This window comes from Sorex fumeus, unplaced genomic scaffold, assembly GCF_029834395.1.
Source record: "Sorex fumeus unplaced genomic scaffold, SorFum_2.1 ptg000024l, whole genome shotgun sequence".
Classification (NCBI taxonomy): Eukaryota; Metazoa; Chordata; class Mammalia; order Eulipotyphla; family Soricidae; genus Sorex; species Sorex fumeus.
Genome location: NW_026606081.1, coordinates 26167067 through 26193611, shown reverse-complemented (window position 1 = coordinate 26193611; position 26545 = coordinate 26167067). Strand labels below are relative to the sequence as shown.

The window sequence follows — 26545 nt, the reverse complement described above, 5'->3', positions numbered from 1 at the left end:
GAAATCAGCAACAGAAAAAAAATTTTACATCATACATTTGACAAAGTTCAAAAAAAATGTATGTTCATCCAAGAGAACTCATGGAAATCACATGGACTAGTAGCACTGTAGCACTGTCCTTCCACCGTTCATCAGTTTGCTAGAGCGGGTGCCAGTAATGTATCTATTGTGAGACTTCTTGTTACTGTTTTTGGCATATTGAATATGTCATAGGTAGCTTGCCAGGCTTTGCTGTGAGCGTGAGATACTCTCTGTAGCTTATCGGGCTCTCTGAGAGGGGCGGAAGAATTGAACCCTGGTCAGCCGTGTGCAAGGTAAACACTCTACCCATGGTGCTATCACTCTGGCCCCATGGAAATCAGCAACAGAATAAAAAAAAAGATCAAATCTGTAGAAAAGTGCTGAAAAAGCACCTTTCAAAAAATGACATATAAATGGCATTACATGAAAAAAATGCTCATGATCACTAATATGCATCAAGATGCATCAAAATTATATCACCTCACATTAATGAAAAATGAACTGTACTAAAAAAGGGGGCCAGAAATAACTAATGACAGGGAAGACATGTAGAAAAGGGAACCCCACCTTTGGTTCAGTATGGATAGAACCAAGTGCAGGTGATTATGGGTGAGAAAAGTCAGAAGGAGAAAACAAATACTGGGTGAAATCTCTCATACGTGGTATACAAAGAAACAGAACAAAGGAAAATCAAGTCTCACCCAAATCAAGCAATTTAACCTTGAGCACAGAATTGAGCTTACAATGACGGTGAGGGGAGTGGACTGAAAGGGTTCAGTGGATGATGGTGGAGAAATACTAGCACTTAGTGAGTACGACAACATTATATCTCTAAAGTGAAAAATATTTGCACTCATATAATATAAATATCGATAAAACTAAAGTAATAAAATGTTTTTAAGAACTTTTTTCTTTTCAATCCAGTTATTCCTTCCTTTAGACCCTTAGTATATATCCATGTTTTTAATGTATAGTATATTACTTTTATCCATAATTTATTTTAACCTGTAAACAACAATTGGTTTCTGGGCCACTCTTAGCAGCAGTGCTCAGGGGTTGGTCCTGGAGATGTTTACAAGATCCTATGGCACTGACAAAGGCAGCAAACAGAGGTCAGTCACATGCAAGACAAAAGCTTCATCCCCTTTATTATCTCTCTACCATCTGAAAAAAATAGTTTTTTTCCCACAGCAGGCCTACTGGCAGGAAATTCCCTCAATTTTTGTTTGCCCTATAAAACATTTTCCCACATCTAAAGTATAGTTTTATAGATACAGATCCCTGAATTGGTGAGGATTTTTCTCTATAGGTTAAATATTTCACCCCTCTCCTTGTTAGCGCTATTTCTGATATGTTATTATTATATTTTATGTGGGTAAGTTCTTATTTCTTCAAAGTCTATGGAAGATATTTTAATATTTATTTTCTTTTTTTTTGTTTGGCATTTACTTTATTTTTATTTTTATTAGTGAAACACCATGAGGTACAGTTATAGACTTACAAATTTTTGTGCTTGGGTTTCAGTTATACAATGATCAAGTACCCATCCCTCCACCAGCGCCCATCCTCCACCACCACGGGTCCCAGCATCCCTCCCATCCCCTGTCCCGCCATCCCACCCTGCCTCTTTCCCTTTTGTTCTCTCTTATTGGGTGCCATGGTTTGCAAAAGAGGCAATGGGTGACAGTCATGTTTGGTCTATAGTCTACTTTCAGCATGCTTCTCCCATCCTGGGAGGATCCTCCCAATACCCTTTATTTGGTGCCCCCTTCTCTATCTGAGCTTCCTTTTCCCCTAGCACGTGTGACTGGCCTCCAAGTCATGAGCAAAATTCCTGGTACTAGTCTCGGCCACTCCTGGGTGTTAGTCTCCCATTTTGTTACTTTATGTTGCCCAGATGAATGCAATCTTTCTGTGTCTATCCCGCTCTTTCTGACTCATTTCACTTAACATGATACTTTCCATGAAGTACCACTTGTATGTAAATTTCATGACTTCATCTTTTCTGACAGCTACATAGTACTCCATTGTGTAAATGTACCAAAAATTTGCGTATCATCCTTGCGCAGGAGCCATGCTAATCTTTTCTGTATTGTTCCAATTTTAGCATATGTGCTGCCAAAGCGAGCACAATATTTTATTTTCTGTAATTGAAAAGTTGTTTTTTTTACCAAGTTTTTTTTTTTTTTACCAAGTTGTAGTTTTTTAGGAAATAAACTAACTGGTGTTCTCTGGGATTTCTTACTACTGGGTTGATAACTGACAATAATTGGGTGTGTGTGTGGGAAAATCCATCATTATTGTCTCAGATATTTCTCCCATTTCCATCTATCTTCTCCAGGTATTCATACTTTGTGTATGTTATAACTTTTATAGTGACTCCATGTTCTTGAATATTCTCTTTTTCTACCGTCGGTCTCCTCCTTGGGATATTCTGGAGGACTATAAGAGGTTCAAATGGCTGTTGGTTGAGAAATGCAGTTCTAGTAAAAACTGTCAATACAAAGGAAATAAGAAAGATAATGAGCCTACTTCATGAATAATTCATTTTAATGAGTCCTATATTATAAACTATATTATATAAATGAAATAAGTACATAAGGTATCTGAGTTTTTATGGTAAGTTAAAGCTCTCAGTTGTCAGGAGAGTTTTTATAGAAAGGAAGAAATTCATTCTAAGAAATTACAGCATATATGATAGCCAACAGGTCAGATTGGTGGATAAAAGTCCCGTGTTCTATAAAAACAAGGGAGGAGAAAGTATAGCAGTACTCGAACAATTGCTAGCAAATGGCATAGAGTAAGAATATTCTGGAACTTGGTAAATGTTTTATACTTGGAAGTCACAGATTTAAGTAGCTTACTCAAGTGTTGATGTGCATTTTGAAGCCATTTAGCTTGCAGGCTGAGGAAGGGATTGAAAAAGTCACTTTGCGTACAAAGAGTAAATTGGAAGATGACTCAGACTAAGATAAGAGAGATGGTGTTGACTTTCAAGAAGATGGCATGAGTGAGATATAGTAAAATGTAGTGATAGAACTGGTTTACACACACACACACACACACACACACACACACACACAGATATGGAGAGGTATGGATAAAAGAATAACCATGAAAAATTCAAGATTTTAACTTAACTAGAACTAAAATATATGCCATGCCCAAATATTTTGATTCAATAGAATTTTACATTTTGCATGTGCTCACATTCATGACAGTCATGTGAGAAGAATGATCCTAGCATCCTCATCGAGAAGGACTTTGGAGTCTAGAAATTGTCCAAGATGACTCGGCTGTTGTTTTGAGCATCAGGGCTTCAACATTCCGGCCCCCTTAGAATGCCACCAGTGAGTCAGTCCTTTTACTCTTTGGCCTCAACAGCTGGGCAGGAGAAGGATTCAATTCGGATTTCAAAAAGAAAGATGAGTCTTCTTTTGGGATTGCTGATGTGGGAGAGCCTGTCATCTAGCCAAATGGAGGTTTCTAGCTCATGCTTCGGCCATTTGGGCCTACAATTTAGGAGAGAGCTGCAGCTGGCAGATTTAGATTCAGTAAATAGAGAGAAACCGAATCATAGAAGTAAATGAAATTGTCAAAATGAGAGGAGAAAATAGGTGTCATGTACCATTTTTTCTACTCATGGCTTTGAAAGGGGATATAAAGATGTAAAACATAATCTCCTCTCAGACTTTCATCTCAGGGGAGAAATAGATGACTAAACAGATAATTACAATACAGAGTGAGAAGTACTAAATCAGAAGGCAGAAGCACTGGAAGGATTCATGTCCTTCGAGTAAAGGCTGTGGTCCGTGAAACTACTTCCTAGAGGCTGTAATACCTGAGTTCAGTCTGGAATGATCGCTTGGATTAAATCAGGTAAACATCACTTTTCCTGGCAGTCGACATTTAGGTTGTATAAGCAGCCCAGGAAAAGGCTGAGCCAATAACCGAGGTATGAGCATCATGCCGGGAATATAATTTCTTCAGTATGATTCAACTGTGTGTGCAGGGTGGGAGTGGGGGATGGAATGTAGGGAAAGAGGGGAGTGTGGGTGGGTATATTTGCACACATACAAAAGAAGTGTTGAGAGGTAAGACTGGGGAAGGAGGCGACCCATGGAAATCCTGAGAATTACACCTTCTGTCTGTACATTATCTAACATAAGCCTTGACAACACCGAGGAATTCCCTATGTAAATTGAACAAGAGGCACTTGCAGATAACACTCTATGTTTCATTCATGGATTCCAATGATCCGAATTTGTCACAATTGCATGCTCAAGTTTCCTGTTCAAGTAACCAAACAATTTTTAAAAGCACATTTTCTTTCACATTTTAATGAGTTTAAGTGAAACCCACTGACTCTTGCTACTTAAGAATTCAGCCATTTCAGAAGAGAGTTAAGAGCTCAGAGTCAAGATGTCCATTTCTTTTGCGTGATGTGAATATTACCACACTGCCTGACCTTTCAGCATTTCTATCCAATTGTCCTGCAACTCAGGAGCAATCTCTGCCTATTAATTGGAAATCCCTGATAGCAGAAAGCAATTTGTTTACAAGTGTAATTGTATCAAGGAATGAAACCACAGCATTGCTATTACCTCATGCTTCTCAAGATACATCCCAGATATTGTCAGAGTAACAGTGCACCTCTGCCAAGTCAGTCCTTGATAAAGGAGTTGAGGGAGGGACCAAGATGTCTGATGATGGAGGACCTTTGTCTGCATCCTCCGTGATTGTGGGGAAATCTATATCTTAATCTACTTGGACGGATCTACTCAGGCATAAACCATAGCCCTCCATCAGGCCTCCACGGCACAGGGACAGAGAGCACCCACACAGTTTAAAGACAGAGGGACAGACATGCCAAGATTCAACCCTAGCGGAGCCCAAAAAGCTATGACCAGAACAAGACTTTGGGGATGTATGTGGGACCTTGCCCTGGGCAATTGGTGGGTGGGGGGCAGTGAAGGAAAGCCTACAGTCCTATGCTTATAGCACTGGAACTGGAGGTAAGAACCTACAGGACATAAACAGGTATCTGAGTCACCAGCAAGGTTCATTTTGTTGACTTCGGACAACAGGACTTAAGTATGCCATACTGGATTGCGTTTCCATAGTTCCAGACCTCCATGTACACCAATCTAACAGACCAGCTCACTGGGGATAACAGACATCTGTATTGACCATTCCTAGAAGATAAAACTCACCGGGCCCTTCTCAATGTCTTTCTGACTGTGGGCAGGTAGTCACAGTCCTCCTAGCTGAGCCTGGCCTGTTAGCCAGAGGGAGCCATTGTCCGTCGTGATCCCACATATTCTCTATGACTGAGGTCCCAACCTCCTGTGAAATCCTCTTCCTCGCATCAGCCCTGCAGTCATGTTTACGTATGTGAACAAAGAAACCAGGGGACTGCGGATTCCAGTCACTCAGAGCCCCTGTCCACTCGTTGATTTTGTTGTGTAAGTTCCTTGGGCCATGCTCAATCTTAAATCCCAGTTGCCCCCCAAGCCCCAAAGTCTGTTCAAACCTGGTTTGTAACCAACACTGATCACCCAATAGAGCTGCTCAAAGCCAGCACACATCTGTGCCCTGGATTGCCCCATCACCTAGAGTTCATTGCAAAGGTAGCCCAGAACTCACAATCTTTTACTTAAGGCAATCTTCTACTTAAGGCACTGCCTGGTCTCCTGACTTGGGCACCAGTATGCCACAACAGTACTTGTGACTACATTGTTGCTTGTCATTCAGGGCCACTCAAATTTGATGCATGGGAACTCCGAGTACCCCATTCAGCTACTGAATACTGAATGCTTCAACACACAATAAATTAATGTGACATACTACATTAACATAATGAAAGAAAATAATATGGAAATATAAATTGTATAGTGAAACTTATTGACAATACTTATTGACACACAAAACTTATTGACACACAAATGATTGAAATATACTTTCAACAGGGGCTAAGCCTTGGTACAATGAGTATGATGTTTGTATTGCATCCAGTAACATTTGGGATTGATACCATAAACCCCACATAGTCCCCTAAGCATGCTAGGTGTGACTACTGAACGCTGGTGGATGTGACCCCCTCCCCCAACAAAAGAAAATAAAATCCTTTCAACAAGGTCGACATATCAACTTACATCAACATAGTAAAGTCAACATGAAAGAAAAGACAATAGCAATTATGCTCAATGACAAAAAGTTCAGTTTTCCTGTAAGAACAGCCATAAAATGAATATATCCACTCACACTATTACGGCACATAAGATTTGTAATTTCTAACCTTAGCAATTAGGCATATACACATACACCCTAACTGACACATTGGGGTATATCTGTGTATTTCTACATTGTAGTCCTAAAATTTATAAGCACTCACCCTCTTTAAAATAACAACAACCTCAATAGAAATGAATTCTTAAAATAGTGTCAAAACTATCAGCTAACGTTTTTAAACTGTGTTCAGATAGAATTCCCAAACTGCAAGTTATTCCCTGAATACCTGAGAAGATTAGCGTGTAGTTAATTTTTCATAACGTTTGATCATGAAATCAAATATTCTAAAAGCAAGATGAAGTATTATGCTGCAGTAAAATTGGCAGTAGCATTAGAAAGTTATATTCATTTTATCCAAATCTGTGGGGTTTGACCATACCGAGTGGTGCTCAGGGGTTACTCCTGGAATGTTCAGGGTACCATCTGCAGTGCCACAGATCTAACCAGGGTTGGCTGCCTGCAAGACAAGTGCCTTAACCCCTGTACTGTCTCTCTGGCTTCAGAAAAAATTAATTTTAAGAGGAAAAAATATTCAAGGTCTGGAGAGATAATAGTGTGAGGCACAAGCTGTCCAAATAGCCAACTCTAATCCACCTCCTGCACCCATTGTCAAGCAACGCTCTGAGATTCTCAAACATCACTGAGGTGACCAGAGTAATCGTTGCACTTCAGGGATAGAGCAGCACTGCATGCAGTTCACAATGAACTGCAGTCCAGTTGGCTGAAATTTGTCTAAAGGGGCCTCCTGAGCACCAATCAGGAGACCCCCTCACCACTCCAACCTGCTAAAAAATAAATAAATAAAAAGAAAAAGCCCCGATTAGGGCAAAAGCAACCCTTCTAATTATTAGATAATTTTGAAAAATTTCTGACTCTCATTAGAAAGCATAATTTATGCCTTTTATTCATGCTAATGTATTGCTCACCATGTTTTCTAACATCTCATTTGGAATGTAATGGGGGATTTCAGCATGATTGACACAGACTTTATTCCTCTTGTCACATCGAGGTGCTTTTCTCATGCTTGTGTGTTTTGCTGTGTTCCCAGAGTTGTTAACAAGCAGTCAATTTTTTTGTGCAAATTTGCAAAGAAGTACCCCAAATTTCCCCATCTGGGTTTCTATTACTGGACTTCAAAGATGCATATGAAAACATCTGAGTTTTAACAGTACATTAACCCTTGTACCCAGACACATGGCTGGAGCGATAGCACAGCAGATAGAGTGTTTGACTTGCACACGGCTGACCCAGGATAGATTCCTCTGTCCCTCTTGGAGAGCCCGAAAAGCTACTGAGAATATCCTGCCTGAAGGGCAGAGTCTGGCAAGCTACCCGTGGCATATTCAAAATGTCAAAAACAGTATCAACAAGTCACACAATGGAGACGTTACTGGTGCCCGCTCAAGCAAATAGATGAATAACAGGACGAAGGTGCTACAGTGCTTCCCAGTCACATGTGCCTTTGCTCGAGCAGGCCCAGTAACGTCTCCATTGGAGACTTTGTTGTTACTGTGTTTGGCATATCGAATACTCTCGGTAGCTTGCCGGGCTCTCCGAGAGGGGCGGAGGAATCGAACTCGGGTCGGCCATGTTGGCCGCTTGTAAGGTGAACGCCCTACCCGCTGTGCTATCAAGTAAAGGCCCTCCTGTTGATCATTGATTTGCTCTAGCAGGCCCAGTAACGTCTCCATTGGAGACTTTGTTGTTACTGTGTCTGGCATATCGAATACGTCACGGGGAGCTTGCCAGGCTCTGCCATGCGGGCAAGACACTCTCGGTAGCTTGCCGGGCTCTCCAAGAGGGGCGGAGGAATTGAACTCGGGTCGGCCATGTTGGCTGCGTGCAAGGCAAATGCCCTACTGCTGTGCTATCACTCCTTTAAAGTATTTTAATGAAGTTCTATAACCATTAGGTTAGCTTCCTTAGCACTGGGTGATTATGCTCTGATAGCACAGAGAGTAGGGTGTTTGCCTTGTATGTGGCTGACCCGGCCAACCCGAGTTCGATTCCTCCGCCCCTCTCCGAGAGCCTGGCAAGCTATCAAGAGTATCCTGCTCACACGGCAAAAGCCTGGCAAGCTACCCGTGACATATTCGATATGCCAAACACAGTAACAACAAATCTCACAATGTTACTGGGCCTGCTCGAGCAAATTGATGAACAACAGGAGGACAGTGCTACAGTGCTACAGATTATGCTCTGCTTGACGGAGGTGGGGTGAGAATCCCTAAGTACTTGAGGCAAAAGAAGCATCCTGTGGTCCTTATTTAAAATACATTATGGTATTCTGGAAAACATGGTAAATAAGAGATGATATTTTGCTATGCACAAGGTGATTCATGTTTACCTCCAGATCAGCAGTAATTCCACAGCATACATATCTGAGAAGATGAATAGATGAACACAGCTCTCTTTCCTTCTAGAACTTTGAATTCACTACAGTTTTAAAAGTGTTTTCCTGATAAGATTGTATTTGCTTTCTCATTAGAGGCCATGCATTGTGGTAGTGCAGGCAGGCCCTGGGCTTTTCTATACACTGCTGGTCCCAGCTCCAAACAGGCTCTGGTCTGATTAGAAATATACCTGCTGGTGCTGGATCAAACTCAAGACCTCACATATGCTGGGCATATACCTTACCATTGGAGCTATATTCTGGTCCCAGCTATCTCACAAAAACGGATAAATTTTGTGCAGATATATAAAAGGTAAAAGGTAAAGGCCCTCCTGTTGTTCATCGATTTGCTCCAGCGGGCCCAGTAACGTCTCCATTGGAGACTTTGTTGTTACTGTGTTTGGCAGATCGAATACGTCACGGGGGAGCTTGCCAGGCTCTGCCGTGCGGGCAAGATACTCTTGGTAGCTTGCCGGGCTCTCCAAGGGGGCAGAGGAATCGAACTCGGGTCAGCCATGTTGGCTGCGTGCAAGGCAAACGCCCTACTGCTGTGCTATCGCTCCAGCCCATGCAAATCGGGGGCAGATATAAGTAAAGATTTTATATTGATTCCCAATATATAAATATAAGTGAAAGTATAATCACTTGATACCCGGTTACTCATTGATTAACTCGAGTGGGTGCCAGTAATGTCTCCATTCATCCCTGTTGTGTGCTAGCGTAGCCCAATGGCATCTGCTCGTTCTAGGAACACGAAGAGCCTCAAACCGACTGCTCATGTTCTTGATGAAGAAGTCTGACCATCTGGTAGGTGGGCAGCCACGCGATCTTTTGACGTCCTGTGGAATCCAGTCGGTAATGGCTCTAGTCCAGCGGTCATCTCTAAACCTCATTACGTGTCCAGCCCATCTGATTTTTGATGCCTTGGCAAATGAGACAGTGTCCCTGATTCTTGAGCATGGACAGAGATCAGAACTCCGGATTCTATCTCTCATTTGAGTGAAGCGTGATACTCCAAGCATAGCTCTTTCGATTCCTCTTTGAGAGACCTGAATAGTGTTCTCATCCTGTTTTCGTAGAGTCCAGGTCTCTGAAGCATATGTGAATGCAGGAAGAACAGTGGAATCGAAGAGATGTGCTCGGAGCACAATATATAATGCAATATAAAATACAGACACTCAGCTCTGGTCTCAAGCTGGCCACTCAGTGTGCCATCGAATCCTCTGTGCCTTCTCAAATGCCAAGCGTGCTCTCATGCCTCCTGAGTTCTCTCCCACCCCTTAAGCTCATATTCTCTGCTCCCTTCTGAAAGCTTCACTGATGGAGAGGATAAATTTAATAAGACGTTTTCTTTTCCATTGGGTTTTAAATAAAGATGTTCAGAGCAAAGTCAGTACTTCAAAGCACTGGATAGAGAAGGAAGGGACAGGGGAGTTTTGAAAGACAGTGTGTTGTTTTGTGACTTCTCATGATCCCCTAGACAAGGAAGTAAAAGAGAGTGGTTGTTCTGCTGGGATTTGGGCGCTCTGATTCTGATTCTTACCATAAAAACACGCCCACAATGCACGGGCACTGTGAGAGTTATGGTTTAATAAGCAGCGCCTTCTCTCCTCTTTACCACCAGAAGCCTCGACACTCTTCCAGAGAACATTTTTCCTCTCAAGCAGGGAGTTCTTGCAGCCAAGACTGTCCTGCCACCCTTTAAAAAAATAAAAAATTAAAAATTAAATAAAATATTCCCCTTCCTAGCCCAGAGCCCCTCTTTAGTTCACATAAAACATTTGAATCTCTATGAGTGCCCATTAAAACCACAGCCTCTTGAGGCCAATCCGGGCCTGGAGGACATGCAAGATCTACTCAGCTGATTTACAGAGTAAGACTTATAGTGCAGAACCCAAAGGCAGAATGGGACTGACCCAGTGGGAGAGAACGCCCCAAAGCCGTAGGAGCAGTCCATTCAAAACTGGATTTGAAACTAGAGAATTCCAGACTTCCATTAGTCATTTGGAGGATAAATAACATCGGCTTTACTTTGGTAATATGGATCAATAATCCAAGCAGATCCTCTGGCTCCACACTGGACAGTAGGTGGTCAAAGTTGAATAATAATTTCCAAATATATCTATCAATAAATATGGGTATTATTTAATGTTTACTATTCTTACTCCACACCAGGCTGTGGGGCAGGTGAGAGCCCTCCCCACCCCAAGGGACCCAGCCCCGGCTGCTGACCTCCACTGCCCAACCACTGCCACTCTCCAGGCTGCTTTCTGGATGCTCAGACTGAGCCTCACGCATGAATGAAGACCCACATAACCTAGATAATGGGAAACTTTGTGACCTTGGACTCTGGACTCAACAGGACCCGGAACAGAGATCCTCTGCCTGCTTCCCTCAGTCTTCAGTGACTCAGGGATCACACCCATAAGCCACACCCTGCTGGCACCAGATAATCTCCTCATAGGCCACCCTCTAGAACTCATGGATACTCCTCCCAGACAGGAGTATAAAAGGAGTCTTCCAGAACCATGCCACCAGACTTCACTCCAGGCTGTGGGGCAGGTGAGAGCCCTCCCCACCCAAAGCGATCTAGTCTCAGAAGCCAACCTCCACTGCCCAACCACCACCACATTCCAGGCTGCTTTCACATTATAAGATATTTCCTACCCATTATGCTACGTAGAGTATCCTGCCTGCACGGGCAGAGTCTGGCAAGCTCCATGTGGCGTATTTGATATGCCAAATACAGTAACAACAATAGGTCTCATTCCCCTGACCCTGAAAGAGCCTCTAATTGTTTGGAAAAGATGAGTAAGAAGATGCTAAAAAGTGAAAACAGAGACAGACAAATGGGACTATCGTAAACTAAGAAGCTTCTGCACCTCAAAAGAAACAGTGACCAAAATACAAAGACAGCCTACAGAATTGGAAAGGATATTTGCCGAATACATATCTGACAAGGGGTTGATATCAAGGATATACAAGGTACTGGTTGAACTCCACAAGAAGAAAACACCCAACCCCATCAAAAAATGGGGTGAGGAAATGAACAGAAACTTTTGCAAAGAAGAAATCCGAATGGCTAAAAGGCACATGAGAAAATGCTCTACATCATTAAGCATCAGGGAGATGCAGATCAAAACAACAATGAGATATCATTTCACACCACAGAGACTGGCCCACATCCAAAAGACCAAAAGCAACCGGTGCTGGCGCGGATGTGGTGAGAAAGGGACTCTCCTTCACTGCTGGAAATGCCAACTGGTTCAGCCCTTTTGGAAAACAGTATGGACAATCCTCAAAAAATTAGAAATTGAGCTCTCATTTGACCCAGAAATAACACTCCTGGGAATATAGCCCAGAGAGGCAAAAAAGTATAGTCAAAGTGACATCTGCACTTGTTTGTTCATTGTAGCACTTTACAATAGCTAGAATCTGGAAAAAACCTGAGTACCCGAGAACAAATGACTGGTTAAAGAAATTTTGATAGATCTACAAAATGGGATACTATGCAGCTGTTAGAAACGATGAAGTCATGAAATTTACATACAAGTGGTACTACATGGAAAGTATCATGCTAAGCGAAATGAGTCAGAAAGAGCGGGATAGACACAGAAAGATTGCATTCATCTGGGGAACATAAAGTAACAAAGTGTGAGACTAACACCCAGGAGTGGCCAAGACTGCTCGAGCGGGCCCAGTAACGTCTCCATTGGAGACTTTGTTGTTACTGTGTCTGGCATATCGAATACTCTCGGTAGCTTGCCGGGCTCTCTGAGAGGGGCGGAGGAATCGAACTCGGGTCGGCCATGTTGGCCGCTTGTAAGGTGAACGCCCTACCCGCTGTGCTATTGCTCCAGCCAAGACTAGTACTAGGAATTTTGCTTCATGACTTGGAGGCCAGCCACACGTGCTAGGGGAGAAGGAAGCTCAGATAGAGAAGGGAGCACCAAATAAAGGGTGTTGGGAGGATCCTCCCACGGTGGGAGAAGCATGCTGAAAGTAGACTATAGACCAAACATGATTGCCACTCAATACCTCTCTTGCAAACCACAGGACCCAAAAGGAGAGAGAGAGAGATCAAAAGGGAATGCCCTGCCACAGAGGTAAGGTGGGATGGGGGGGGGGACGGGGGATGGGAGGGATGCCGGGACCCGTGGTGGTGGAGGATGGGCACTGGTGGAGGGATGGGTACTTGATCATTGTATAACTGAAACCCAAGCACAAAAATTTGTAAGTCTATAACTGTGCCTCGTGGTGTTTCACTAATAAAAATTTTTTTAAAAAATAGGCATTAAAAATAAATAAAAAATAAAAATAATACTAACAAATTTTATCATAAAAAAAGAAGACGCTAAAAATTCAGGGCTGGGAGGAATAGAGACATTGCTGGCACGTGCTCGAGTAGTTCGATTATCAGTGGGATGACAATGATACAGTGCAATGCATTAAGAATAATACAACTGCACCACTGTCATTAGAATAAAGTATATCCTCACAGTTTCTTGAAGGGCATGTCTGCCTGTTATTGTAGCTACCTTGTGACTTGTAGGCTTGCATTAAGATATAGAGAAGAGAGCTGCAGATATGGGACAGTGGATAAGATGCTTGCCTTGTGCATAGTTTACCTGGATTTGATCCAGGCACTTTGTTCAGTCCCCGTTGTCCTCCAGGAGTAATCTCTGGGATCAGAGCAGGAGTAAATTGGGGTGTGGCCCCTGAACACAAATAAATAAATGTATGAATAAAAGAAAAAGGAAGTAAAGAGTAAGATCCTAAAATGTGGTTGAGGTACTGGTGTTCTATTTGCATTGACAGAAGGATAAAAAGGTTAAAAGAGAAGGAAAGGGCCTAGCACATGCCCTAACCATTATACTATCTTTCAGGTCCTACATTATAACAGTTTTTTTGTTTGTTGATTTCTTATAAACCTTGAAAATCAATAATAAGGAAACTATTATTATTTGTAGCATTATTTATAGTATGTGGGATTGTTTACGTGGTAACTATTTGCCACCAATGACAACCTTTAAACTGTCACCACTATCAGTGAATAGGGTTGGAAATAAAAGTGCACAAGGGAACAATAATACACCTTTTAACCTTTATAGCTGAAATACAGAGACATAACCTCAAGAACAGTGGAAATAGCAAAATGCAATAAGACAAATAAGACAACAAAATTTTAATCTGAATATTAGCTTTATAAAAGTATTTCATCTTTATGATGAGTGTTTAATCATGACTTAACATATTTCTGATAATTTGAACATTATCTCATGAACTCTGGAGCCTTTTTCCATGGTACCACACCCAGTAAAATGGGTTGTTATGAAAACCAGCTGGTGAGTCTGCCTGGTCACCAAGTGGAAGTAAAGTTGGGTAAAGCACCAACAAATGATCTATGGATTTTACAAGGCTAGATAAAGCAAAAATTAATTTTGCAGAAATCTCTCTCAGCTAAAGTTTCCAACCAGTAGGAATTCCAATGTAACATTCTAGAAAAAGCAATGTTTACTTGAGTCCTGGGATAATATCTTCTTGTTGCTATGGCTATCCACTTTTCATCTAATAAAAATATTTCACATTTATGTAATGCATTTGGCTCGAGAGAAGTTTGTTTCTTCGTATCCCCTAGTCACCAGCTTTTTTTCATAATAATGTTATTCAAGCATGATTTCTGTCTGCTACTTTAGACCCTGACCGTGTTGACCTTCTTAATGAAAGTGACCAGGTCTTTAAATCTTCAAGTCATACCTTAAACTTTGTTACCACCTCAATTGTTCCATTCTAAAATGTTCTATGCATCAACTACCACCTCTTATAATTTCACCACACATACCCACATACCTCATGTTACCACAATTCTCCTATCTCAGGTATAGAATCCATGGTTACTATCACGTGCTCTCTATCCATAGTACTTCTACTTTCAAATCTTTCGTTTTACAGTTCTCAAATGATTCAACTTCCAAGAGAGGTTCACTTCAGCAATTCATATTTGACATTCTAAAAATTAGTTAACGCAAAAACCAATCCACATAATCCACAAATAACAGTATATTAAAGACAAAACAAAACCATGCAATTAACACTTTATGTTTGACAAAATTAGGCACCCACTGAAAACGTAAGAAACAAAATACTTACAAAAATTCCTCTTCCCCAGATGAAATCCCGGCGACCATTAACTTCTACAATCATGGCTCCAGTATGTGGGTACCAGGACTGTTCTTCCGAACAGCATGGGGATGCCGGGCCGGACAGTTCAGCCCCAGTTCTCAGTCAGCCCTGGATATGCAAAGTGATCAGTGGAAAATAAATGATCTACCATTTATCCCTGAAAGACAGGCTTGAACGGTGGTGGGAAAATCTGAGCAAAATATAATGCCAAACCGAAATGAGTCTGGACTGTGCATTTAACTATGGTGCTACGCCACCCTGGAAGGGGAAGGGTGTTTGTTCCTCAGCCTGTCGCCCCTTGCAACGGCAGCATGGTGGCCTCCGTCTTTTAGAGTCTAATGAACACCCACCAACTGGCCCCCTGGCGCCGTGTAATCCCTTCAATGGCCAAGACTCAGAGACTATAAAATCCAGCTCCCGGAAGAGAACAGCTCAGAGTCTCTTGCCCCCGCGCCTGGCTTTCCTCGTCAGGGCCCCTTGGAGGGGAGTGGCTTGAGTTTTCCTCTCCGTCCTGACCAGGGCTCTGGCAGCCGTAGACCTCCAGAACCAGCCGCCACCATGCTGAGACCACTCTCCGCACACATGAAGGTACTGGCAGAGGAACAAAGGCACGCGGGTCCTGGGGCTGAGATCTCCAAGCCTACTCGGATTGAGGCTGAGCATCCTCCACCCAGATCCTCCAAATTTCAGTAGGCAGGGGTCACACCCACCAATTGGCCCCGTGGCGTCGAGTAATCCCATCAACGGCCAAGACTCAGAGACTATAAAATCCAGCTCCCAGAAGTAACATCTTATCATCTCATTCCTACCTTGGACAAACTGGCAGGCTACCTGCCCACACAGAAGAGTCTGGCAAACTCCCCGTGGCATACCCAATATGACAAATACCAGTAACAATGAAGGGTCTCATTCTCCTAACTCTGAAAGAGCCTTGAATATGGCACTTTTTAAAAAATATCTCAGGGCTAGGACGAAGGAGACATTACTGGGGCCTGCTTGAGGTAATCGACAAATAACAGGATGGTCGTGATCGTCATGATCGTGAATGAACAGCCAGCTATGAGACTGCATTGACAAGGCATGTGGGCCCTCATGGGATGGGAGGTAGAATCAGCCCTACTCCCCGCCATGACAATGCCAGGGTTGCCACCCACAAATGCCTTCCCGGTTCCTGAATGACTATGATCCCAGAGGCACACAAACCAATCTCAGAACCCAGGGGCTTTTAGCAGTAATCCCTTTAGGCTTATTACTAAAATATCAGAAATCCAAATTCGAGTGGCTGCTAATGTGGGTGCTCGACATCATATGCTTTTCATAATCAGTAATAGAAAACAAATTATCTATTGATGTCTTTTTTGGCAGGTCTGAATTTTGGGGAAAATTCCAAATAATGATGTTGGGGTTTTTTTGTCGTAATATTGAATATGATCAACAGAGAGAGAGAGAGAGAGAGAGAGAGAGAGAGAGGAAAGTGGAAATCTGCCACACAGGCAGGGAGTGGGTGAGAGAGGGGTATAGTGGGGCTCTTGGTGGTGGAAAACGTGCACTAGTGAAGGGACAGTTGTTTGATTATTGTATGACCAACCGAGACTGAAACTGAAAGGCTTAGTGACTGTTCTCACCGTGATTCAATAAATAAAACTTAAAAAAATTCCTCTTCCCAATAAAGAGCATCTATAATAAACTAATAATAACACGATCTTCAATACTGATATTTTTCTAAAATTGGGAGCAATACAGGGTTGCACGTTCATGCTACCTTTTCAAAAATAATATTTTAGATTCTGGTTTTTTTAATAAATAAAATATAAATTACAAGATGAGGAAAACAATTTTTAAATTCTACAAGCAAATTTCTTAAATAACTTTTATCAAGGGCTGGCACGATAGCACAGCGGGTAGGGCATTTGCTTTGCATGTGGCCGACCTGGGTTTGATTCCTCTGTCCCTCTTGGAGAGCCTGGAAGCTACCGAGAGTATATCTCCTATTTGGCAGAAATTTGTAGAACTTAATCACATATCACTTAATCACTTAATCCCCGTTATTCAACGATTTATTCGAGCGGGTGCCAGTAACGTCTCCATTCATCCCGGTTGCGTGCTAGCGTAGCCCAATGGTATCTGTTCGCTCTAGGAACATGCAGAGCCTCAAACCGATCATTTAGGGTCTTGACGAAGAAGTCTGACCATCTTGTAGGTGGGCGTCCACGTGATCTTTTGATGTCCTGTGGAATCCAATCAGTAATGGCTCTAGTCCAGCAGTTGTCTGTAAATCTCATTACATGTCCAGCCCATCTGATTTTTGATGTCTTGGCAAATGAGACAGTGTCCCTGATTCTTGAGCGTTGACGAAGATCAGAACTCCGGATTCTATCTCTCATTTGAGTGAATCGTGATATTCCAAGCATAGTTCTTTCAATTCCTCTTTGAGAGACCCGAATAGCATTCTCATCCTGTTTTCGTAGGGTCCAGGTCTCTGAGGTATATGTTAATGCAGGAAGAACAGTCGCGGCCACGCGACTATTTGTTTACTTTTCTCTAATTTGTAGGACACAGATCAATATATATGTATGTGTACCTATATACGTATGTATAATAAATATCCATAAAATATCCCCCAAATATATAAAATATTTAGGAATTTAATAAAATTGATATAGCATCTATGTACCTTAAATTATAGTGTAGCACTGTCCTCCCATTGTTCATCAAATTGCTTGAGCAGGCCCAGTAACATCTCCATTGTGAGACTTGTTACCATGTTTGTCATATCGAATATGACACGGGTATTTTGCCAGGCTTTGCCGTGTGGGTGAGAAACTCTCAGTAGCTTGCTGGGCCCTCTGAGAGTGGCGGAGGAATCGAACTCTGGTTGGCTGGGTTGGCTGCGTCAAGGCAAACGCCCTACCCATTGTGCTATCGCTCTAGCCCAAATTATAGTGTATTTAGAGAAATAAAAAATAATTTGATAGATGTTGATACACAGATGTTCACAGAGAACAATAACTCAAGTTATCTATATATTCAACTTAACCCAAGCCAAATTGCATTGAACATATCATTGTAGATATGGCAACCCTATTCTAAAATTTAGCTGGATGTACTCATATAAATTGAGCACACTCTATTCTGGAGTAACCCACATCCCAGGTTGGGGTGCATAAATTATCTTTCAGTATACTATTCTTTCTTCTGTCTATCTCTGTATCTCCTCAATTCAGCTATTTGTGTGAAAAGATAATAAATAGCCAAAATAATTTTTTTAAAAGAACAAAACTGAGGGGTATGTGCAATGGGACAGAAAAGTAGCGTGGCCTCACTGGGGTCAATCCCCGGCACCCCACATATTCTCCAAAGCTTGCCAGGAGTGATCTCTGAGCACCATCAGATGTGATTGCAAAACAAAAAAAAAACAATTAAAGGTAAAATCTACTTGATTTTAAGATGGTATAATGCTAAGTCATGAAGTGTATGTAGCATTGGTATAAGGTACCCTTTAAAAATCAATGGGTTGGAGCAATGAAGTCTGGAATTTAAAAATCATAATTTATACAATCAAGTTTCTATGATCATGAATTATACTGGGTTTGCTCTCACTATATACCCCAAAATATAAAATGCCCCTTACTCTTACTTTTCATCATATGATCCATATTTCATGGACCATCAAGCTAATTTTGAAAGCTAAACTATAAGAGCTAGGGATGAAAGCACAGAGGAAATCTCTGTGACCAAGAATTAAGAAGACATTTCTAAGAATAGTGAACACAAATAAAAGACAATTCAATTATTCTTAGACTGAATTTCCTCAAAATTCAACATGTTGATGCCAGCACCACAATTCGTGTTAATTAAGCCACAGTCATCTGTGAGCTGCCAGTGCCATGAGCCAGAATCAAACATGTTAAGACACTTGCTTTCCAAAAGACACTTAAGAAAATGAAAGGCAAGGCAGAGAAAAGACTAGGAGAAAATGCTTGTAAAAATATGTTTTTGATGGAACAATTTGAACTCAATAAAGACAAAGACATCAAATGTTACACAAAGTTGAAGAATTTTATGTAAGACCTATAGTAATAAATTTCAGCAAAATTATTTCTTAAATAAATTCTTTGACACTATACAAAAATAATATTGAATTATCCTTTTGGATTATATCTAAAACATTTATATATTATAAAATTTTCTATCATGTTTTAGTGTTTCCTAAATAAAAATGATTAACAATGGTCAATTATTAACATTTAAAAAGGGATGGCATGCTATACCCCAGACTGCTTTTTTACAGATTTCTAAAGCTCACCTTATTATATTCTATGATAAAAACCAAAAAAATCTGAGTAGTAAGATCTACTAGGAGTATGTACTTGATAAATGCTTACTGAAACTATTAAACACCCACATTAACATACTATTTTCTAGGTAAACTGTGTTTTCAAAAATGCATGTATATATATGAGTCCTTATGAAATATCTTTTATTTTGACAGATTTATCTTAAATATGCCAAATATCTATCACTTAATGAGTCACCAGAGAGTGACTGTCATTCTTATTCATTTGTTAAAAAAATGTGAACATTTAAATACTGAGCATAATGTGTTTTTATTGTTGTCTTTGGACAAAAAAAGTAAAATAAAGAAGCAGCATGGAAATAACCAATGGCTATTGATTGCTACTGTGAACATTTTATAGGCTTTAAACCGCGTGACATGCAAACAGAAATATGCATATAATTTTTGTAAGTAGTACTATTTAGTGCTTTATTCAGATTCTTTTTTGGCAGTACAGTGCAGGAAAACCCTGAAGTACTCAGGTATTACTCCCTGAGGTCCCAGGGATTGAACCAGGCTCAGCTATATGCAAGACAATATTTGAGATAGAGGTTTAGTAGCCAAGACCTGTAAAATACTCATAAAGCTCAACAATTAAAAACTAATACCCTCATTAAAATTAGAAGAGAAGAATAGAATTACCCCAAACGTACTGATGACCAATAGGCACATGGAAAAAGTATTACTCATCCCACAGTATTACAGAAATGCAAATCAAAACAATGAGATATCATCGCATACCAGGAGAATGGCATATATCAAAAAGTCAGGAAACTGGCTGTATTGGCAAAATTGTGGTGATAAAACAAACAAATCCTCATTCACTGTTTGTGGGAGTCATCTGGTGCTATCTCTGTGGAAAACAATATAAAAATTTCTCAAAAATAAGTAGAAAGAGAACTCCCATATGACTCAGTGATGAGTGAACATCATTGAATGAAGTATAATTCTTAACAAAAAATTATTCTATGACTTTCTCGAAAGGTAACAGAGGGAGCAAATATGACTCCTGAACTTGAAAATGCTTTTTGAGGGGCCCTAAGTGGTGAGCCTAGGGGACAACGGGGACACTTTCAGAGATTCCCACCAACCAGATCAGTCAGGTCAGTTCTGTGGCCTGAGTCTGCAATACTGCTTGGGTTTTGTTCATCTGGGGGGCATTAGGGCAATTCTGTCCATGCCTGGGGACCTCTGGAGTTATCCTCAGTGACAGCTGAGGGTTTGTGGTCCTGGAGCTCAAACCAGGTCAGTCATGTACAAGGCATTCATCTGAACCCTGGATTGTCTTCCTAGCCCTAAGAATGTTCATTCTCCTCATCTCTATCATCATCATCTTAGTGCCTCCATATTACCTGTGGTCTCTATTTCTTTTCCTATTCTATGAAATCTTGTTCAATTCCACAAACTTTATAGATCAAAACCATCTAATACCACTTAAAACATTCTATGATTCACATTAGAAATCCTGAGGAACTTTTTAAAAATTCATACTCCTAGATTCTGATAACAAAGGTCTAGCTTAAGTGTTGTTTTAGCTAAAATGATGTTTTAGTCTATATTGGGAAGGGCTGAAATAAAAATGTATTATATAATACAGGCATTAAATGTTAATGATTTTCAGCACACATGCACTTACAGAAACACTGATTTTGATAGCCAACTAAGGAAGACCTTTGTGGGAAGGATAATTCAATATAGAGAAACTCAGTTGCATTTTTACATATTTATATATAAATGATCACCACCATAAAAGCCATTAAGCTACCTATCCCATTTACAATAGCATAAAAGAGCCAACCAATACAATAATTGAAATAAATTTAACAAAACAGATGAAAGATTTGCAAAGTGAAATTTGAAAAATTTTAGTAAAGGAAATTAAAGATATGCCCTTGTGTTCACAGATTATAAGAAATATTATTAAGGTGCTTATAAAATTAAAAGCTCTTCATAGATTAAGAAGTATCACTGGCTGGAGAAATAGTACAGTGAGTTGTTAGGGCACTTGCCTTGGATGTAGCTAACCCACCCAGGTTTGATTCCTAACACTCCATATTCCCCTGAGGCCCACCAGAAGTGTCTCTGAGAAGAGCCAGGAGTAAGCCCTGAGCACTGCTGTGGATGGCCCCAAACCAAACCAAAACAACAACAGAACACCCCACAATAAATAAATAGAATTCCTATGAAACTACCAACAATAGATCAGGGAGAGTATGGGAAGGTCAGAGCGCTGATGTGCTCAGACCCCATGTTCTATCTCTGCTATCACAGACTTGACTAACACGGCCTGGGATACACCTGGAGTGCCCAGAACTACTGGCGTGAGCAGCACTGCCTCTCCAGGCCCTATACTGAACTCTGGGTGCATGCAGCAGAGCAGAAAATGCTGGGAGTGGACCCTGTTCCCAGTACCCTAGAACTGCTTAGTCCTCCACACCCTGCTAAATTCAATCACAAGTTTAACACAATTGATAAAACTGTCCTCAACTTTGTAGGCTCACAAGATCTGAAATTATTTTTGAAAACTCTTGAGCAAAGATATAGGTCCTGTATAGTATGCCCTGATTTCCAAAGATTGTAGTTATGGCAATTAAGACATTGTGGTGATGACTTGAAGAGAGACATGTAGACTCATAGACCACGTTAGTGGACTCAGAAGTCAATCCACACACGTACGAAACAACTGGTATTCAACAAAGACAAACTCTGGGAAAACAGTCTGAAAAGAAAGGGTGTTGGGAAAACCAGACATTTACAAGAAAGAGACTATACTTTACTCCACCTACAGTCAACCAATATTGGTTAAAGACTTGAGTGTTGGTACTGAAACTATAAAACTACCAGAAGAAAACAGGGGGGAAAGGCTCCTTGGTATTGGTCTAGCTCAGAGGCTCCAAGCTTGGTGGATTCCTGGAATTCTACCTTCTTAAAAAATATGCATACTACAGCAATTGAACCTAAAGATGTCATCTCCCTGGATTTTTCCAGGATACCCCATGATAGCCAGTATTCCCAATTTGGGCAACAGTTGTTTTAGCAGTGTTTCTTAATCTTTTTCTGTGATCCTGAAGGAACATAGGAAGGAAACAAGATCAGAACAGGAACTTGTAGTTAAGGAACAGTGGTTAAAGACACTCAAGTCTTTAACTAACATTATTGGTTGACTTTGTGTGTGGAGTTAAGTGTGATCTTGTTTCCTTCTGGTGCTGTGCCTTCCCCCCACTTATGTAATTTTCACCCATGTCCCCTCAGAAATGTATTGGGAGTCTTTAGGAGACCATATGGTCCCCCAGTGTTGAGAAGCACCTGTCTAAGTAACAGTACCAAAAGCACATTTTAAAAAATAAAAGACTAGATTAAAACAAAATAAACATCTTTTGCAGAGCAAAGTAATGGAACAATAGTGAAGAAGCAAACCCTGGACAGGATGAAATACTTGCAAGTCATATATATATGATAAGACCTGACTATTTCAAATATGTAAGGAATTCCTAAAACTCAATAGTGAAGAACTAACCTGATTAGAAAATGAGCAGACAGATTTTGTAAACATTTATTCTAAAAAAAAACAAAGAAAGGGATTGTAAAAGATGTTCAGCATCCCTAACCATCAGGGAAATTAAAATCAAAGCTACACTGAGATAACATGGTATACCAGCTGGTAGGATGTTATCAAAATAAATAAAATGGCATGTGCTGGAGAGGAGGTTGCAAAGAGGGAATAGTTGTATCCTGCTGATAGAGAGGCAAATTGACACAGGCAATATTTAAACAGAATGGAGACGTCTCACAAAATTAATGAGAGAACTACCATATAGTCCAGAAATTCCACTGCTGGCCTGATCTATAGAGCTACCCAAAAGAACTGAAATGAGTAAGTTGAAGAGATATTTGCACTTCCCTCCAGTGGAAACTAGCCGCATTTTTATACGAACCAAGAAACAGAAATAAACTCTTAGTCCATGTAGGAATGAAGAAAATGTGCTGGGTACATACCATGGAAAGCTATGTCCCTTAAGAACGTAGGAAGCCTTTCCATTTCCTGACAAATACTGACTGATCTCACATCAGTGGAATCAGAAAGTATCAAAATCATTAAAGCTCAGAGGAGACTAAACAAGTTGCCAGGGTTTGAAGTATAAGTTAGGAAGATTTGGTCAAAGGCACAAAGTTTCAGTGATGCAGGAGGAATGAATAAGTTTTTGAGATATATATTGCACAGCATGGCAACTATATTACCTTTACCATATTTATACAGTGAATATATTTATAATTTAAGTCTCCTGCCCCCGCGCCTGACTGTCCTCACCACCAGGGCCCCTTGGAGGGGAGCGGGTTGAGCTTTCCTCCCCGCCCCGACCAGGCCTCCAGCAGCCAAAGACCTCCAGGACCAGCCACCACCATGCTGAGAACACTCTCCGCACACATGAAGGTACTGGCAGAGGGACAAAGTCACGCGGGTTCTGGGGCCGAGATCTCCAAGCCCACTCGGATTTGGGCCGAGCATCCTCCACCCAAGACTCAGAGACTATAAAAACCAGCTCCTGGAAGAGAACAGTGCAGTCTCCTGCCCCCGCGCCTGACTGTCCTCGCCGCCAGGGTCCCTTGGAGGGGAGCGGGTTGAGCTTTCCTCCCTGCCCCGACCAGGGCTCCGGCAGCCAAAGACCTCCAGGACCAGCCACCACCATGCTGAGACCACTCTCCGCACACATGAAGGTACTGGCAGAGGGACAAAGTCACGCGGGTTCTGGGGCCGAGATCTCCAAGCCTACTCGGATTTGGGCTGAGCATCCTCCACCCAAGACTCAGAGACCATAAAAACCAGGTTCGCGGCCGCGCGACATCCTATTATGACATCTTGTTATCTCATTCCTACTTTGGACAAACTGGCAGGCTACCGAATGTAGCCTGCCCACACGGCAGAATCTGGCAAACTCCCTGTGAAGTACCCAATATGCCAAATACCAGTAACAATGATGGGTCTCATTCTCCTAAAGAGCCTTGAATATAATCTCAGGGCTAGGATGAAGGAGACGTTAGTGGGGCCTGCTCGAGGCAATCGACGATTAACAGGATGATTTGTGATTTTGTGATATTTATAATTTAACTTAATCACTTAAATCACTTAACTTCCCGTTAGTCATCGATTTGCTCGAGCGGGCGCCAGTAACGTCTCCATTTGTCCCTGTCGCGTGCTAGTGTAGCCCAATGGCATCTCTTCGCTCCGGGAACGTGGAGGGCCTCAAACCGATCGTTCATGATCTTGACAAAGAAGTCTGACCATCTGGTAGGTGGGCGGCCACGCGGTCTCTTGACATCCCATGGAATCCAATCAGTAACAGCTCTAGTCGAAGAAATAGCTAAGAGGACGAAGAACCTCCGGCTCTGGGCACATCTCTTTGATTCCACTGTTCTTCCTGCATTAACATATGCCTCAGAGACCTGGGCCCTACGCAAACAAGATGAGAACGCCATTCAGGTCTCCCAAAGAAGAATAGAAAGAGCTATGCTTGGAATATCACATTTCACTCAAATGAGAGAACGAATCCGGAGTTCTGACATCCGTCGACGATCAAGGATCAGGGACGCTGTCTCATTTGCCAAGGTGTCAAAAATCAGATGGGCTGGTCACGTAATGAGATTTAAAGACGACCGTTAATTTATAATTTGGTCAGACTTAATTTTTTTTGTCTGCTTGGGGGCCACTGGGGGCCACACCTGACAGTGCTCAGGGATCACTGCTGAGTCTGAGATTGGGGATCACTCCTGGTAGACTCAGGGGTAACAGAAAAGTGCCAAGATCAAACACAGGTCAGCTTCATGCAAGGAAAGCACCCTACCTGCTGTATTATCGCTTTGACCCAAGCAGAGTGAATTTTAAGTATTTTTCACATTCACAAATACTTGCTAACTATGCATGGTTATAAATATATCGATTAGCTTCACTGTGATAATAATTTTATAATATATTGGTACATAAAAACATTGCTTTGTATACTGTACACAATTTATGAATTATTCCTAAAGAGAACTGAAGAAATAGCTCTTTTTGATTAAACTGTTTAAATGAATAGTTCCTTTTCCAATCTCTGAGAACCTTGTTAAACACAATGCCTCCAATGGAAAGAAATAATAAGCAGAAATCATCTGTTGTTATTGGATAAATCTTCTATTTCCTTTTTTAATTTAATAGTTTCCCAAATTGTCAAAGTGAAATACTGAGTAACAAATCACTATAGAATGGGTGTTTCTCCCTCATTGAGTTTGATTTTTCCCTTGAAGGAAATTTTTATATATTACTGAATAACTTCTGGCAGACAACTTCAATGGAATTAAAAAATTTGAACAACATTGCCACAAATGCTTTCCATTCCATCATATTCATTTACCATCTACACTAAAAAACAAATGTATAAATAAAATTGATAATGATCTCATTCAAAAACTAATGTTATTCATTTATCTGCAGATGAGTCACTGTTTAAAAACATCCTAATTCCTCATTGACCTTATGAAGAAAACAACTTCCGGCAACATTTAAATTTGTTTCACGTGTGTTTTGTAATGATTCATCAAATTATGTAACATGCAAAATATGCTGATTTTATTTGATTACATGCTGATAAAGAATAAGAGAGGATATATTGTTTTATAAAAAATATATACTCTTAAAGGGGCATGTGAGCAAAGAAACAGACATATCGAGACCATCCTTGTGTGCCAGGCAGGTGATAGATCACTATTCTAAGTGGAAATCAAGACAAAAGCAGAACTGTGTTGTTGCTGTTGTTTCTTTTTCTCGGCATAAAAATTCCCTACCCTATTCACACAGTAAGCCGAGCACTAGGACCAGAGGCGGTATGAGCTCACCATCTGGTCTCTGGAGAACTCTCTGAATAGGGTTACGGTGAAAGTGAAGCGCAGCGGAGGGAAACCAGTTCGTGAGAAAACACAGCTGGTCATTTAAAATCTCACTTGCAGGACACTGAAAAATCTCACTTGGACACAGCTGTCAGGCAGCAGAATAACTAAGGGTGGGGGTGGGTGAGAAAGCATGGGTCGCTTCCCATTGCTCACGTACTCTTTCGGTCCTGTGCCCTTGAGCAGATGGACAGCAGGAGGCCAAGGGCAGCACTCACATGTGTGCACACAAAGAACCAAGAAGAAAGCAGCAGGGCAGAGAGCCAGGGCACTGCATGAAGAGAGGTCAGCGACAGGGCACCCGCAGGCTGCAAACCTGGAAACTGATCTAGACATGGTCAATGTGGGACCTAGACAGCTTGCACACTGGACACTGTTACACCTGGGTATCATACACTGGA

General features: G+C 41.3%; 1 non-coding gene across 1 annotated transcript; it reads right to left on the bottom strand.

Moving 5' to 3' along the window:
- Nucleotides 1–2044: 2044 nt before the first annotated feature.
- LOC130023863 (U6 spliceosomal RNA) lies at nt 2045–2152 on the bottom strand. Its single transcript, XR_008792525.1, has one exon. It is a non-coding gene; the product is annotated as a U6 spliceosomal RNA (small nuclear RNA).
- Nucleotides 2153–26545: the final 24393 nt, after the last annotated feature.